At 45.8% G+C, this 18,185-nt stretch overlaps 1 non-coding gene and 1 pseudogene across 1 annotated transcript; both read right to left on the bottom strand.

Moving 5' to 3' along the window:
* Positions 1–15,255: 15,255 nt before the first annotated feature.
* Positions 15,256–16,838, bottom strand: LOC119523061 (annotated as a pseudogene).
* Positions 16,839–16,941, bottom strand: LOC119523937. Its single transcript, XR_005214738.1, has one exon. It is a non-coding gene; the product is annotated as a U6 spliceosomal RNA (small nuclear RNA).
* Positions 16,942–18,185: the final 1,244 nt, after the last annotated feature.

Here is an 18,185-nt window from a genome sequence, read left to right as displayed (position 1 = left end):
CCCTGTGGCTGTAGGGTCCCAAGACTCCAGTCCCCTCCCCACTCCCAGCAGCACAGCAAGACCGGGAAACTGGGCAAACAGGCAGCTCTTGTGTCCCAAGCCAGATGCCATCGGGAAGTGTGTGGGCCACCGTGCTCAGGACACAGGGCTGCCCAGGATGGATGCTGACACCAAGGAGAGCTGGGCAGCAAAGGCTGGGGTACTGGGGGGCCCAGGAGCCAGGCCTGGATTCTCTTGTCCCGAGAACAGCCCATCTCCCTCAGCTCTCACCCCAACCCTGGACTGGGCTGGTGTGAGTTGTGTGCCATGTGTGTGCAGCATTTGGGGGCCAACTGGGGGCTGAGGGACAGAAAAGTCTCCCTTCTTAGTAGTGCCAGCTGCAGTGCCCTTTGGAAGATTTCTTTGGTGAAACTGTGCAGAAACATTCCTCCAATGTGGGATGGTCTGCAAAGCCCTGCCAGCCCTCGGGGTATTCGGCACAGAGCCCGGGAGCAGCCACAGCCATTTCTGGAGTGAGCTGGGGCTCTGGAGCTAGCCCATGGCTGATCTTCTTGCTACAAGTCATGTGCAGACTTCTCTTGTGCCCTGGCAAGGCTGGCACGGCTCCTCTCACAACTTGTAGTGCTCAAACCACCTTCTCCCTTGTGCCAGTGACTCCCTCGCTAGAATAATTAGGAACCCCTCTGGAGCTGGGGAAACAGGGCTTTGTGCCAACTGACTGCCAAGTCTAAGGTCTCGACCAGGAGCAAGCCAGAGGGGGCCTTCCAGCTGCACCACACACCCCTCAAGGCAGGGATTTGCCCAGAACCTGTGTAAGAGGCGCTGGGAACAAGCTGCCCATGGCTTGCCATTAGTGACACACAAAAGAAACTTGCAACCGTTCAAGCCAACCCAGGGGCAGTGGTTCTAGGGTGTTGGGCCCCTGGACCCCTATTCCACAACCCCCCAGCCCTCAGATGGGCTGCCCTTGGAGCGGCCCCTCTGCCCTCACCCCACAAGAGAAGCCTGGCATTTTCCAGAAGCATGCTCTCTCCTGCTGTGCTCAGCCCTCTTTCCTTGAAACTTGCCACTGGAGACTGTGGGTGCCCAGGTTCACCTCTGAGAAAATGGGTGACGCACAAGCATCATCAGCCCAGAGCGGACATCTGTTCCGGGACCCGGTGGGCCTGTGGCTGCCCTCAGCGCCAAGGCAGGGGCTGGCAGGCCTTGCTGCCATGGAGGGCCTGGGCTATGGCAGCCCAGAAAGGCAGCAGCCCCCGGACTGGGCAAGCGTGGCACGGAGCTGAGGTGTGAACAGGGGGTGGGGCATGTCACCCCCAAGTGGCCCATTTCCTGGTGAGTCTGCACCAAAAGTCAGTCATAAAGTCAGAGACAGTTGCAACGAAAACCACTTTTTATTAAACAGTAAAACCCTACATCAATTATTTGAACTCTAAAATACCTCTGCTGACCTGATTCCAGCTTCCCCCAGAAGGAAACCTGTTCCTTCCAGGTTTCCCCAGCAAGACTGTGGTGAAGAGGCAGGGCTGATTTGCCATGGCTCACATCTCAGAAGTTTTGTGGCTGACGCAGAACAGCCTCTTACCAGATTCTGACCACTAGGAAAACTTTGTTTTGGCAGAAAGGGCCTCCCAACTGGGCCAGACTCTCTGCGGCCTGCTCGCCTATGGCAGGGCAGACAGGGGACAACAGTTAACGTGGCTTCCAAAACCAGGCAACGGGCAAGAAACATTTATGAAGACAACAGGTCAAGAAGCAAAAGTCGTCTCCCCCCCTCCCCCCTCCCCCGGCAGGAACTCTGAGCGCCCTGGAGGCCCCTGTGGGCCTGTCCCCCTCGCCTCTCATGGCTCTGTCTGAAAGGGCCGCTGCACATCCATCTCAGGCTGCTCCCCAAGCAGGAAAACATACATTTCGTCCGGCGGCTTAGCAGCAGGCGCCTGGAAGGCCTGAGGGCTTGGATGCTCCTGGACTGCCACCTCAGGAGCTTGCATCTGCAGGGAAAATGAGGGACAAGGTCGAGGTCTTTGCCCCAGTTTCTGGAGCCATTTTGCAGTGGTGGGAAGATCCCTTTACTTCAAGTCAGCAAGCTGGTAGAAGGTAGAGCTGGGTGGGGGAAAAATGGGGCACTCCCCTCTCCTCCCTCCCGGCAGTGCCTTGATTTGAAGCTCAGCAGAAGTGGGCCTGGGCCTTCCAGAAGTTGCCCTAAAGCCTAAGGCTCCTGGGTCCCATCCGTGTCTGGCCTGCCCCTGCCCAGCTTCTCTGCCAGCTGAGGCCTTGGAAGGTGTCTTCTCACCCCTGCCCTTGGACACCACCATCACCCCATCTGGATCCAGTCCCTCCCATGTTTGGGGGCAGGGGGTGGAGGATGGGACACAGAATGGTATTAGGAAGAGAAGCCTGCAGGGTCTTTTCTGTTTGATAAGGGCCCCTCGGACTGGGTTTTAAAGGTGGCATAACAGTTCAACAAAGGGGTGAAGGAGAAAGCTGAGGAGGCAACTGGAGCAGAGCTGGGCTGTGGGCAGAAAGCTGGGGGTGACCAGGGACCCGAGGAGAAGAGCCAGAGCAGGGAAGCGGGATAAACTGGCAGGGTGGGGGCTGGGGAAGCTGCTAGAAAGCAGCCCCTGAATGGACACCAAGCATGGTCAATAAGAGAGACCCCTGGTTTACTGTCAAGTGTGTGGAAAAACAGCTGTGCTGTGCGTTCCATGGGGAAGGCACCCATGCAACACAGAAGCCCCCTTGGTCTTGCACTGGAGAGCAAAGGAAAGGACAGTGACCTACCTGGTTCCAGACCACAGGGACAGGCAGGGCTGCTGCCCCACTAGCAGCCTCCTCATTGATAAGATAAGGGTTCACTTGGATGAAAACATACTCCTGCGGATCTGGTGGCTCTTGCCACAGCTGGATGTAATCCTGCGGGTTCTGCAGCATGGGGATGTCCGAGCTGGCTCTTAGAGAAGACTCAATAAGGCTTGCAGAAGGAATCACATCAGAGATGGGGTAACAAGCTGTCAACTCCAGATCCATGGCAGGCACCTGCTGCTCCGCAGGCAGAAAACTGTAAGAGAAATGACAGAGCTCTTGTGGTTCCATGGGCCTCACATCAGTACGTACTGCAGGCACATTGGATTTTGGTGGCTAGATCAGGATTCACTTTGTACTCTCACTTTGGCCCAAACAAGACCAAACTTACCAGAGTAAAGCTACATAAAAATTGAGAGAAATTAGTTTCTTGCCTCAAGTGGTTTCATTTCTATTACTTGGTCAGTCCTGGTTGTGACACAACTGTGACCGCTATGGCCCTGTGCAGTCACTTCACCTACACAAAGGAGTCAGTGATGTGTGATTAATCATGAAATGAGTTAGAGATGGAGTGGAGACGGCAAGCCAGATTTCTTCATCCAAATCCAGTGCTCCCTCTCTATTACCCTAAGCCTGGGGACTTTGTGATAAATCAAGATTTCCGAGTCCCATCCCAGGTTCTGAAGAGGGAATGTACAGCCTCAGGAGCTGTACATTCAACAACCTCCTCCAGTTGGTTCTGATGATCAGGCCAATTGGGAAACACAGCACTGACCTTCTCTTCACATCAGGGTCACTGATTCTAAAGTGAGGCCCAGAAGAAAATCCAGAGAGCTCTTGGAGGCCTGTCTCAGAGAGGTGGCATTCATTCATTCAAAAATATTCTGTTGGGCACCAAGTATGTGCTAGGCAATCCCTTCATTTCTGTCCAGAACCTTCTCCTTCTGGCATCTGGGACTAACAACTTCATTACTGAGCAGAAACTGTGTTCATGTCTTCATACTGCTACCTAGGACTTAGTCGTGATGTGCTCTTGGCCTTGGTACCAAATGGCAAGCCAGCAACTCTTCCACCCCCACTGCCCTACACTGATGGTCAAGGCTGTGGAGAACCTGTCACTTTGTGTAGTGAAGCCAGGGAAGTAACCCAGACCTCAGCTGTGTGCACACAAGGCCTCACTACAGATGCCCTGTGCTGTGAGGCTGGGCTTGGGTGCCTCCAGGTTCATGGCTTCCTTACATAGCCCCCTTCTGATAGAAGCAACACCTCAGCCCCACTTCAGGATGTTTGGCAGCACACCGTGTGTCAGAAGCAGGGTGGCCAGTGGCCACGGGGAAAGAGGAGCGAGAGCAATCGTTTTTGATGAGGAGGCTGCTGGTGCCCCATGGCACATTATCCACCGTCCCAGGCTGGGTGTGCCACCACAAGGGGAGAGCAGAGACCTTACCTCTGTCACCACTTCAGGCACTTCTTACCTACAGGGCTCATCTGTGTGCTGCGCAGCCTCCTGGTCAGCTATTAACTGGATGGGAACCAGCATGGGCTGGGTCTCCATAAACTGAATTTGGTTGTTGAAGACGGGCACAGAAAGGTCACTGTGGGTGGGCAGGCACATCTGCAATGGCTGACTTTCCGTCAGGACGGCCCCCTGCTCCTGCAGCTGCTGCTGCTCCTGCATCAAAGGGTGAGCAGTAAAGTACCCCAGGGCCTGCAAGAGCTGCCCCAAATGAATGTCACACTCCCACCCCAGGCCTGCCAAGCAGAAGGTGATGGTCCTGTTTGGCTAGGCATGCCTAGTTGCAGTCATGCTGCATGCAAATGAACTGTAGAAAACTGGGTTAGCACTGCCCCCTCAGAACCAGGTGAGTCCTAATCCTTATGAAAATGATATCCCCTTTCAACGTCACAGTTGTAATAGGGTTTTCCTTACCTGGATGGAGGCCACACAAGGCTCCCCGGGGAATGTGATTGACTGGGCTGCACGTGAGCCACAGAAGTGGTCATCTGCCTTGAGATCTGGGTGAACGCCCCCCGTCTGCCCAGGTGGTTGGTTGGAGGACACTGCCCTTGAAGCCTGGGGCTGGGCACCGTCCATGTGCATCTGTAAGGACACAGAGTCACAAAGGCCTCACCCAGGATCTGTACCTCTCCGTAATGGATGGAGAAGGGCTGCCCACAGGCAGGTTTTATATGAGCTACCTCTGCCACTTCCCAGGACTGGTTGGGGCCATCCTGGCTCCTGTAGCCAAGAGGAAAGGGGCAAAGCCTTAAGTCCCCATAGCAGATCACCCCAAATGTCCTAGGCCAGCCTGGGAGTGGCAGGCCCTTCTGATTACCTCCTCCCCCTTCCACCGCTCCTGAGGAACTCGGCTCTGACCTTAAACTGAGGACAGCGCACGGTCTGAAGCTGTTCCTTGATCACCTCCAGTGCCTCCTGCTGGCTTCTTATGCCATCCTGCAGCATCTGAGTCCTCTCTTCCAGTTGCTCTTCAAACTTCTGCATCAGTTCCAGCTCACGGTAGCTGATGTAGGATGCAAGTGCTGGCTGTGGGGATGAATGACTTAGGATTCATCTGTAGGAACACCAAGTTCCCTAAATCCTACCATACCAGGTTTTTTCTTCAAAACTTTGAGAGACTGAGCATGCAAACAGTGGGACTCCAATTCTGAGGGCATTCATGATTAGAAAGTTTGAAAAACAAAAACAACAGAAAACTGTGAGAATCCAGAAATTCAAGATCAGAAATCAACCATGGGATAATTCCATCTAAATTTTTTTCCCTGAAAGACAAATGAGGACTCAACCCCGATAACAAACCGCTGTCCACCAATGAGTCACGCCAAAACATCTGGTCAGACTGATGCCTCGTGATAGTGATGGTAACTGGGGCTTTCTCTGTTCCAGAAATTCTCCTAAGTACCAAACAAGAATTCACCGATCCGATCTCACGAAGTTATATAAAATAGGATTGTTATTCTTCCCAGACACAACTATAGTATCAGGATGCCTACTTTCCTCTTGGCCCTGGAAACGTAATTTTTAAACTTGGAGAAAGCCTCAGATCTCAACATGGATTCCTCACTAAGGTGACACTTACATGAAATTCTACCAGAAAGGGGATCATTATATAGCAATAGCTTGTTATGACACAAGGAGCCAACAAATCAAGAGTGCAAGGTTCCCTGCTCTTCCTAATCCGTTCTCTTCCCCCTCCTCCTCTCTTCACTGTCTTGGTTAGTTACTTACTACTTCCTGTCTGCAGATCATGAAATTGAGCTCATGTGAAGCATCAATGTTTGAAGAAATCTATGTTAAATGTTGGGGGGGGGGTGTTTCAAAACCAAAAAAAAAAAAAAAAAAAGGTTTGTGCAAACTACAAGTAACTGCCCAACATTTCTGAAAACTCATCCCTTCACTGGCTCTTCCGTCCACACTATGAACTGCTGTCACTGCCGTAAGCCCTAACAACAGGAGACAAGGGACAGGGAAAGCTCAGAGGAGGACAGCACTTGAACTTGAGGTCTGAAAAAGCTTTGTGAAAGGTGTCGTCTGTGCTTGGGCTTCCAAAACCAGTACATCTGACCATGTGGAGACAGTGGTTGAGAGCAGCGTGCCCCTGGCAGAGGGGATAGTATGGACACACGTACAGGTTTATCAAAGTAGAGAGTGCACTGGGAGGCAAAACAATGCTTCAGGGTGGCTGGAATAGAGGGGATAAGGAGAGGAAGCCAGAAAGCTTGGAGCAGACCTTCTAGGGCTCAGGCAGCTAGGAAACTTGAGTTTTATTCATCAGCCACATGGGACTGCTGCCAGAGGGTATGTCCTATGACACAGATCAGATTGGGGAAAGTCACCCCAGGTGTGTGTTGAAGCTGGGGAAGATGCCTTCAGGCTGCAGCATGGAAGATGGACTGATGGAGATGGTGAACCTGGAACCAGGAAGGCCAACAAGAAGGGCCTGAAACATACCAGGCGCAGGGGACACAAGAAGGAAGGGACCCCTCAGAGAGAAATTCAGAAAGTGGACAGAATTTGTTAACTGATCAGCTGAGGGAGGCTGGAAAGAAACAAGGTTCTTGGAAGAGACCTATCTATCTGTCCAAGCTGGAAAGGCAGTCCGGAAACAACGCTGTGGGCCTTCATCCAGCCCTCTTTGTGGTTACGGGAAGCATATGGCTGAGTTCAAAAGAGAGAAAACACCAGTCAATTTGTGTTTCCCTCATTTGGAATGAAAAATGAGACATTTGTTTTAATCCACTGACAACTGTCCCTTGACCACCTTCCACCATATATCTGGATGTCTCTTCCTATAAGAAAACAGGCATTCATTAGACAAGAAAAACGTCACACCAGACTAGAAGAGACAGCCCTTTGGAGGTCATCACATTGACGCACCCTCTCCAGGCAGGAACCTTCTGTCTGCCGTCCCTGGAAGATGAGCTGCCAAGCCCTGGCCCTAACGTTTCTGTTGGCGGGGGCTCACTCGGCATTCTGGGAGGTGACCCAATCCACCTGAGAAAGGCTAATCATGCCAGATCACTTCCTTGTAGGGAGCTAAAAGCTGCCTGCCCTGGGGTTTCCAGCTCTTAGCCCTGGTTTGATCCTCTGTCATCCTTTCAGCTGCTGGGATAAAGTCGTCCTGCTCCTCCCCGGTCCAGTTCTCCAGTTCCTGACCCTACGTCATTTTCCAGCCACCTCCCCAACCTGCTCTCCATCTTCTGGATACACTCCAGCTTGTCAATATATGGCACCCAAAATGGAGCCTAACCTGTTCTTTCATGCTCAGCTGGAGTACACACACTCATTGCTAGTTATTTTGGCCCTTTTAAGCACAAGGTATATTAAGGTTCAATTATAAATTAATTCCAAGGAGAAGAGAAACCTTTCAACAGTGAAAGATTAGCCACAACTTTCTAGCATAAATAAGGACAAGATAGATTTCCACAGAGATTTTCTCTTAAGGAATTCAAGGAATTTTCACAGGCATCCACAAATCCCCACATGGCAAGCAGACCATTTCAAGATGGAGAAACTGAGGCTCAGGGCCTTGCCAATGTCACACTTTTGGGGCCGAATTCAAACAACTATCTTCTAGCCCTCAGTGTTGTCATTAGATTAGGACTGCCTTTGGCATTAGGAATGGAGTGACTCATCTTAGGCTCAGTACTGAATGCACACAATCCTAGAGAACAGCCCACAAACTCATCATCTTGGCTGCCAATACTGATTTTGACAACCATGTCTAATATAAAAGATGGTCATCTAAGTCTGTGATTAGGTACACAAATCTGGAGGTAGAGGAACAGCAGAGTAGTTAATCTAACTGGTTTGATTTGGCTTTGGACCATACTTTGGTGCTGATGTCTGAAGGCTGGATATGTCTAACATTCCAAAATGCATCTGTAAAACCTAATAAAAATGCCACTAACGAAACCTAGCTGGGGTTGGGGGTGGTGGGAAGGGCAGGTAGGAAAGCTGTCTTCCCTGGAGGTGGCTAAGCATCCTCTCCCAGGTGGTGAGGACTTTTCTTAGTAGTTAAGCTTCCTATTTGGCTCAAACGTTCTCTCATGTGCAAAGTGTTCTGAGGTATTTCCCATTAAGAGGAGAACAGGGGTTTGGTCTTCCAGAACATCCTGGCTGACACTCTGTCAGGGCCCACTGGGCTCTCAGCTGCATTTCACAATCCAGTAGGACAGAGATGGAGGCACAGTTAAAAAAGCAAAGACCATGACTTCTGCAAAGTGAAACTGGGCACAAGAGTGGACAGTGAGGGCCTTTGCAGGGTTAGAGGTACAGGCAAACAGGCAGGACAAGACTCCCAGGGGTACCTCAATGCTGGGGCTGACAGCCACACTGGAGTGAGGGAGGGTCTCCTGCCCCAGCAAACCCACCTGGTGCATCTCACAGATGACTTCAGAGCACTCCATGCACAATGGGACTGAGGAGGAAAGCACAGTAGAATTAATGACCAAAAGAGCAAAAGCATAACATGATCCAAGAGATTTTACCAGTTTCTATTTGCTTATTTTATTTTATAAATCATAAAAACAGGACAGTCCAGTTTTATTCCATGTTAAGGCTGAGATGTGCCAGGTGCCGAGAGTCATTCAGATCATTATTCAAGTCTGTCAACATTGGAAAAAGAAGACAAGGGAGGGAGTGAGTGTTTCACTTTCTCTCCTTCCACCCCAGCATCAGCTGGTGCCTGAACCTATTTACCCCAAGGTGACACCAACTTGTTAGTGCCTTTTCACTGTAAAATTCTTTTGGCTCTGCTTCTAGAAATCAGGTACCACCCTGTTGATAAAACCAAAGTCAACCCAACCACAGATCACTTCTGAACCACTAGGCTTCCCAGAATGCAGAGCCTCAGGAGTGTTTGGGTGCTTGGGGAGGTGTTGCTACAAAGACCCTCCTTTGATAATCCTGAAAGGCACAGTGGAGAAGATTATTAGGATAACGCCATTCATTGCCTCTCAACAATTCAGTCAGCCCAATCCCGTGTCTAGCGATTGCTGAAGTCAGAGCTTGGTCATTGAGCATCTTCACTGGCTATCTGCCTTGTCATCAGACCCATGTCTATGTTCTCTGTTTTTCATCCTTATACACACCTGGCTCTGTCACCAAAGCCACAGGTACAGGGCATTAGGACTCTGTATCTCTTGCATCCCATGCCCAACAAGGATGTCTTGCTTGTTGCCTATTGGCTTGCTACCCAAGATTGCAAAGATTTGATTGGATGGCAAACGAAAAGGCTCTGTGACTCCTAGAGCAAGAAGCCACAGCTGCTTTCACTCCTCACAAGTGCCTTGGTGATTCTAGAGCTTGAATGCATTTTCTCCTCATCACCCTAGAAGCCAGTGAGTTTGGAGACCCTTCCAAGAGAGCTACACTTGCCTAGATACCTATGATGGGGATAAAATCTGATCAACTTCATCCTTGAGTCAGATGGTCACCACAACTATCCGCTTGTGAAATTTTATTCTTTCAATAAGATAGAGCAACAGACACCAAATTTACTTTCCCACCTGAAATAACCAAAAGAAAAAAAACCAGACAAAATATATGAAACAATGGTTTTCAAGATACCAGACATCAGGCAATGAAGGAAAGTAATCCCATAAATATGGGAAACAAACAAAGTGAACCCAACAATGGCCAGTTTACAGTCCAGAGAGTTTCTAAGCCTTGGGGAAGGGATGGGGAACTACGGGGAAGCTCTGAATTGAAAAGATGAAGCTGAGAGTTAAAGGACACCAAAGTGGCTAGAGTTTGAAGCTCAAGTACAAGGAAAGAGACAGCAGCACAGAGAGAAAACTCCAGAGGCCAGAGAAAAGTCCTACTTGAGCATTAAGCCGAGTAATGATTGGCACGTGTGTGTGAAAAAACCACCCAAGGCCAGAGAAAGAACCACCTGGAAGAACTAGAGGACCAAGAACTAGGTGCTCACACAGGGTCACGAATACTGCCTGGTCCCACCGGACAGACTAGAAAGCCTCATACTTCACAGGGCACTGGGCAGGGTCCCCAGAAGGGTCATGCCTCAGTCCTAGGGGAATCATTAGCCCTTGACTAAATGCTGCTCTGCAACTTTGTAACAAATCTTAAAAGCAAGACCTGAAATGATCAACCTGTTGCCAAGTAACTTAACTATATTCCAGAAGAAAGAGAAAGACTATATATATATAGAAGAATAAAATATCTAGCACTGAATAAGGTAAAATTCATCATGTCAGGCATCCAATTAACAATCACCCAGGCATGAGAGGAGGCATTAAAACACAATCAAAAATAGGGGAAAAATTAATCAAATGCTGACACAGATGCTAAAATCAGTAGAGAAGGACATTCAAACAATTATTATAACTGCATTCCATATGTCCGAAAATGTTTTTTTTGAAGACAACATTCTGCATTTTATGATTAAGTAAGCATTTAGCAATTGTGAAAGGGAAAATTAGGAAGGGACTGGGTGTGAATGCAACATCCATTAATGACCTGCAATTCGAGCAGCATCTTTCTATCTCAGCTTATTCAAGTTCTGAAATATGTCCAGATCTTCTGGGAAAACATACCAGTGTTTCACACAAAACTGAAAATTAATACACTTAATTTAGTGAACCTTATATTGTTAATAAATAATACATTTTCCCCACAGGTAATATCTACCTGTCAAAAGTTGCAAGTGACTGGAAAACATGGTTTTTTACAAAGGTAAAAGGCAATTCAATTGAGAAACTGGCCATCTTGAGTTAATTTTGTATTACAATGCAACTTAATACAAAATTAACTCAAGATGAAACATAGACCTAAACGGAACACATAAAACCAGTAAACTTCTGGAAGAAAAGATAGAAGAAAATCTGCATGACATGGGATTCACAAATAATTTTTAGATACAACACAAAAAGCATGATTCATAAAAGAAAAATTTTTGATAAATTGGATTTCACAAAAATTTACAAAGCATGTGCTCTGCAAAGGGCACTGTTAAGAGAATGAAAAGACAAGCTATCAAGTGGGAGAAAATATCAGCAAAACACATATCTGATAAAGGACTTGTATCTCAAAATTATAAAGAACCCTCAAAACTCAAGAATTCAGAAACAAAGAATCCAGTTTTAAAAATGGGCAGAAGATCTGGACAGACATTTCTCCAAAGAATGTATACGGATTTTTAAAAAAAGCACCTGAAAAAAATATTCAGCATCACTTTCATTAGGGAAATGCAAATTAAAACCATGATGACATACCATCGCATACATCTTAGAACGGCCGACATAATTATAACAAAAATACCTGACAATACTAAGTGCTGCTGAGGATGTGGAGCAACTAGAATTTCCATATGATGCTGGTGGGAATGGCAAAATGGTGCAGTGATTTTGTAAAGCAGTTTCTAATAAAGTTAAACAAACACACAACTATGACACAGGAGGCCCCCTCCTGGGTGAGTTTCACTCCCAACTTAGCTAAAAACTATGTTCACACAAAAACCACTATGCAAATGTTTACAGTTGCTTTATCACTGAAAACTGGAAACATCCTAGATGTCCTTCTATGGGTGAATGGATTAAAAAACAACAACTGTGGTACATTCATAAGATGCAACACTATTCAGCAATAAGAAGGAATGAACCATTGACTGTTGCCACAAAGTGGATGAATCTTAAATGCATTTGGCTTAGCGATAGGAGCCAGGCCAGAAAGGATAGACACTGTGTGATTCCTTTTACATGACATTCTGGGAAAGCCAATCCTATATGGATGGAAAAGAGATCAATGGTTGCCAGGGGTCTGGGGGACAAAGGCTCACTACAAAGAGCCAGCACAAAGGAATTTTGTGGGTGCTGCTTGCTGTGTGGTGGTGAATGCACACTCTTTGTCTCTGTCAAAATACATAGAGCTGTACACCTCCCAAAGAGAATTTTGCTGTATGCAAATTTAAAAATAAATCTCCCAGGATGTGGGGGAATCCCAAGATGGACTGCAAACTGTGACAAATGAATCTAAACATATTGTGAATGAATGACATAGCCACACTGAAAGGGTGAGAAATAAAGAAACTGACCTAAGGAACGTTGGAAAAGTGTTTCCCTGGATTCTGTAAAGCTAAAGACACAAACAAGGGCACACACACTGATCTCCAGACAGCAAATGTGTTTCTTACAGGGGCGTGAGTTGGCAATGCTAAAACCACTTTTCAGGTATACTAGTGCTGAACAAATCGGTAAATGTATTTTTGATACTATGAGCCAAATTTCTGTCAGAGATAAAATGGACAAGTAAGAAAAGGAGGGAGGCTAGAATGAACCCTGTGGTGCTGGACTGGAAGTAGGGGGGTTGGTGTGAACTCTTGCAGTTTTCTTTTTCAGTGCATCCACCATTTCATACGACTATAGAGATATTAAAATAAATACAGATGGGTGAGTGCACACACATCTATTTCCTAGCTTTGTCAGCTGAGAGGGCTGTATCAATGCCAAGAGCACACCCAGCGTGCAGACCTTTGTTTGTAAATACCACTCTCCAATTAAAGGGTCAAGAGCTCCTTGGAGAAGAGGCTGACAACAGGGCTGGGGCAGGTGAACCCAGAGCCTCTTGTGGTACTAGAGGTATGGAAGCACAAAAAAAAAAAAAAAAGAAAAGATGTGACCTGTTGAAAGGACATGGGTAAAATAAATATCCATGAGTCCCTCCTGATATAAAGAAATAATCGAATAAATGAATAAAAGGGGGAAAAGGAATAACTCTTCCTTACAGAAGGATTCTAGTTAGTAAATATAGAAGAAATGAGGGAATTAGAAAATCACCATTAGGAAACCACAGTAATACTTGCTGCAGGTAAGAGCCACTGATGGTGCTAAATTCAGTGGGCGAAAGTTTAAGGAGAAACAGGATATTTGCATAATCTCAGTGGAAAACCCTGTGAAAATATATAGCAACCCCATGTGCCCCTGATATGAGGTACTAGGAAGGCCACATCACACCCCAAATGCATCACCTCGATCTATTCTTGAGGAAAAAAATCAGATAAATCCAAATTGAGGGACATTCTTTTCAACACCATAAAAGGCAAAGACAGACAGACTTTAGGAAACTCAGGAAGCAGGTCAACTAAATTCAATGTGAAATCCTGAATTGGATCCTGGGCAAGAAAAAAATCACACTGGTGGGAAAATTGGTAGAATCTGCATAAAGTCTGCAGTTTAGTTACAAGTCTTGCATCAAGGTTCATTTCTTAGTTTTGATAACTGTACTATGGTTATGTCAGATGTTCTGTGGAGGAAGCTGGGTGAAAGGTATACTATGCAGGAACTTTCTGTACTAAGTTTTTCCTCTGTCCCATTTTTGCAACTCGTCTGTAAGTCCAACATTATTTCCAAACGAAAGTTTAAAAAACAGAAACATCTCGATCAGACAGAGTTAACCAACAAATACCTCCCTCTGGCTTGTTGCTGCCCAGGGTTTCACACCTTTCCAAGTGCTGTGGACATGAGAAAATTACTCTTCAATCATGGAATGATGTTCAGAGTATCATTCATTTTAAAACAGTTTGGAAAATTCTGGTTTCTGGATGCTTCCAGTGTTCATACCCTCAGATAAACTCTTCTACTGGATTTCTTTTCCATTATCAGCCACTTTCCAAATCAACTGAGTATCTTAATAGTATACTTACAGTTTCCTGACTCCAAAGGAACAAATCTAATAAGTTATCAATAAATTACAGTGAGGAACCCAGGAGCCACTGGATTTCGACAGGACAGGCCTTGTGTTGCTAGCCATCTCTATATGCCCATTTATTGGAAATGTTGGCCGTGAAAGATTATAAGAATTTTTCCCCTATAGCTGAACAGTAACAAATGAGAATAACTTTCTATAGGAAAGTTGCAAGATAATTTCAAACAAACATGTTTAAAGCCATTGCAATTATGGGCCTATGATTTTGCCCCCTCCTCCCCCAAACCAATTGTTTCCTAAAGATTTTTTTGGAACAAAGCTTTATTAGTGACACTAAGAATGGAAGGGCTGTTAAGTAGAGCATTATAAAGAACAACGGTCATTGCTTGTACATACAGCGATTCCACAATACAAATTATCCGTGTTAAGATCAGCCACCTTGGGGACACGATCTACATCCACCATTTCTTACCTCTTCACAGTGTGACCAGAAACTTGCAGTGAGGGAAACTGCAGGGCCAGGGGGAAAGGCACAGCCCCCCAGAACCTCTTTGGTTGAGGGGCTCTGTGCTTCATGCATTGCAGCAATACAATGCTGAGGCTGTGCAAGAAACCTATGTCAACATCAGTAGCGCTGGAGATTAAAAGAAAAGTGTTTACTCTTGAACAAAAGTCAGGCATGCACAATGCTAGATTTACTTTATGTTTGAGTTTCGTATTTGTATTATACAATTATGGCTGTGGAATGTCCTTTAATATTGAAATGCAAGAAACGTCACTGTGTTTGAGACTAGCCCCTTTCCCCTCTACTCCCATTTAAACAATTCTTATAGTACAGTTTTCTTTGCACTGTTTAAGGAATTTTTGTTAAAGCAAAAGTTTTATAATCCAAATTACATTTCCTTAGCTCAGTAATCAATTCTGTTATCTGAAATAGAAGCAACGTTCTGAGCTATTCCACAGTAAAGAATTACGAAATTAAAGGGGTCCTTTCAATTTTTGTACTTGGCTGAAAAAGGGTCTATAAAACATTAATTTGTTTTTATATCTTATGCTTTTTTGTTGTTTTGAAATTGATAAGTTATCTAGGACTAGTGTTACATTTGCTAGACTTGGCATTTGCTCAGTATATAAGGTTTAAAAGTTTCCTTTCCTTTTAAAATTCATTTTAAATTTTCCAAGTTTTTTTTTCCACAATGTTTAAGTTTTTCAATGTTTAGATATTTTTCTTTGGTGAAGAACGAGTTTCTTTTCATGGTCCCTGATCAACTTTAAACATCTGGAACACCAGTGGGACTGTGGACTGCCTTCAGAGCAGCCGCTTTGGCTTGGTGGGCTTGTGGTACAGCTACAGCCTTGCCACGCTTAGAATGAAGAGACTTGGGAGACTCAAACACATGCGGAAGTTCTGCATTATCAGCCTCCAACAACGTGCCAGTGATTTTCCCAGCAAAGGTAGGGTGTGTGGTTTGAATAAAGGGAAACAGCTATTCACCCAACATCTGGTTTGGCTCTTGAGGAGGGGCGGATGCCAACACGGAAGCAGTCAAAGGTTCCTAACCTTGTACAAGAACAGCAGGCTGCTGCACAGTAACCTGTGGCTGTGCATTAAGATGCTGTCGTGGATTGTGAACTCCCGCAGCATATTTATACTGTGGAACGGTGCAGACAGCAGGAGTAGCTGCAGTAGCAGCTGCCACAGGACATGGACCCATTGTCTGTGTTGATGTATTAGCAATACATTGTGTTGACATGATTCACGGAACCCGTGAAGAAGCTGGTTGCATAGTAATAAATGGTGGTCTAGGAGCAGCTGGGCGGATAGCACCGGGCATGTTTCGGGACGGATGAGGTCTGGAACCCTGAGTAGCCCAGTAAGGATGTGGTCTTAGTTGAGCAATCTGGCTAGGAGGACAGGAGGCAGCATGGTTCTGACTCAGTGGGATAGATGTCATGAAGTAAACTGAAGGAGGTGCTGGCTGGTAGGGGCTGATTCCAGGGCTGGGCAAAGCTCTCACGCTTGCCTTTCTCTGCATATACTGGTGAGTGAGGTGAGCCTGGTGCTTTTCTTTGCACTGAGCTAAAGCTACAACTGATGGCTTGGTGGCCACAACTCTACCATTCATCTCGGTAACTGCTTTAGTGGCTTCTTCTGGGGAGGAGAAACGTACAAAACCAAACCCTTTGCTGCGACCACCCTCCATCATAACCTTTGCACTGGTGATTGTACCAAATGGAGAAAACTCTTTCCGGAGACATTCATCATCAATACCTTCAGCAAGATTTTTCAAATAAAGGTTAACACCCTGGTATCTGGTGATCCTATCTTGCATCATCTGTTCAAACTTGCACAAAGTTCCACTTTTTTCTGAGCTCAACCAGTGCAAATTTGTTTTCCATTGAGCTCCTTTCTATTCATCTCATCCACAGCTTTCTGTGCATCTTCATGTCTTTCAAAGCTCCCAAATCCAAAACATTTGGACTTTCCAATTTCATCAAGTCATTACTTTCACATGTAAGACAGATCTAAAGAGATCCTTAAGGCACTGATCATCCATGTCTCCTCCAAAATTCTTGATGTAAACCTTGGTGGACTCTTTTGCTCTAGCTCTGAGTTCTGCTTCTTGTTCTTTACAAGACTTCAATCACCCAACAAATACTTTGCTATCATTAAGAAACATCCTTCTCATTTTTAAAAAAAGCTCCTTCAGCCACCCGTGTCTCAAAATGTACAAACCCACAGCCTTTGGAACCATTTTCATCACAAACCACCTTACATGAAAGCAGAACATGTATCTTACAGTGCTTTATTACCAATGGATTCATCCAAATTTTTAATGAATATGTTGCCCATAAAAATATGGAACGCATCAGGAATTTGCAAATCATCCTTGTGCAGGGACCATGCAAATCTTTTCTGTATCATTCCAATTTAAGTATATGTGCTGCTGAAGCACAGTAGTCTATAACAAGAGGTTTCTCTGGAATGCAACTGCTACGCCATAGCAGAAGAGACTACACAAGTATGAAAAAAAAGAAAGTACGCTTCCTCCAGGGACTGAGATCTAACACCAATCTTTTGAAGATTAAAATTACATGAGAGATAATAGTACCATTCCCAAAGCACTTGAACTTTTGATGAGCTATCCATTTTACTGCTCTCAAATCATCTCGAAAAACTTACAAAAAATGAAGAAAGAATTTATTTTTGTGAGCTTGCACCCTTACAAACAGAACATGATCTTCATTTGAAAAATTGTCGCTACCTTGAAGGCCATTATTTTTCTTCTGATTGTCCTTACCAAATAACCCAAATGTACTGACCTGGCAAATCATTAAAGCTGTCTCTGGGGGACACGTTGGGCTCATCAGATGATTCAGACTCATCCTTGATGATAACCTCGTAAATGCTGTCATGTGATCCACAGTGCTCCATCTCTGCACTGTCATTCTGAATCTATGACATTCCAAAAGAGAAGGAGAAAATGCCATTTCACTTTGGAGATAAAGAGATACATAAACAGCAGGACACAGGCAGAACACTGAAAAGTTTTATTCATTCCCCAGTCCCAATTTCTAACACTGGAGTAATTAATTAACACAAAGGTGTCATCAGACATGTCCTTGAAAAATATGGCTGGATGATAACAGAGATTATGGGTGTATTGGACTATACACATTGTCAAAACCAAGACCATATGGATGTGCTAAAAGTGCAAGTATAAGAAAAATGTTTAGAGATCAAAGGCTGTGGCAAAAAAAAAATGCCCTCCCTGTGGTGTTGGTAAAAATTCTGCACGGTAGTCAAGGATGGTAATCTACTCATCTTCCATTCCTCGTTAGTAGACCCAAACCCACTGGTTCAAGGACAGGTGGGAAGGCTGTGGGAGAACTGCATTACCACCAAGGGGGCCTTTCTTCTAGAGGCCCTGCATGGGCGGAACTGGCTTAGGGAAAGGAAAGGGCAACTGGCTGCTTAATAACTACTGCATGTTCTCGGGGCAGTTTCAAGTTGAAAGTATTATTAGAAAAAGTTCCTTTATTGTAGTAGAAGAGAGGTGGAAAGGCCCCTGGAGAGCATCTAGCACAACCTCCTCATTTGATAGTGTCAAAGAGGGGAGGGTCACACGACCAATCAGGAGCAGAGCAAGAGACAGAATCCATTGACTTCAAATCCAGTGCTCTTTTCCCTAACTCAGGC

Source organism: Choloepus didactylus, chromosome X, assembly GCF_015220235.1.
Source record: "Choloepus didactylus isolate mChoDid1 chromosome X, mChoDid1.pri, whole genome shotgun sequence".
NCBI classification, from domain to species: Eukaryota; Metazoa; Chordata; class Mammalia; order Pilosa; family Megalonychidae; genus Choloepus; species Choloepus didactylus.
The sequence above is the reverse complement of the archived record's forward strand: the minus strand, read 5'-3'. Positions and strand labels throughout refer to the sequence as shown.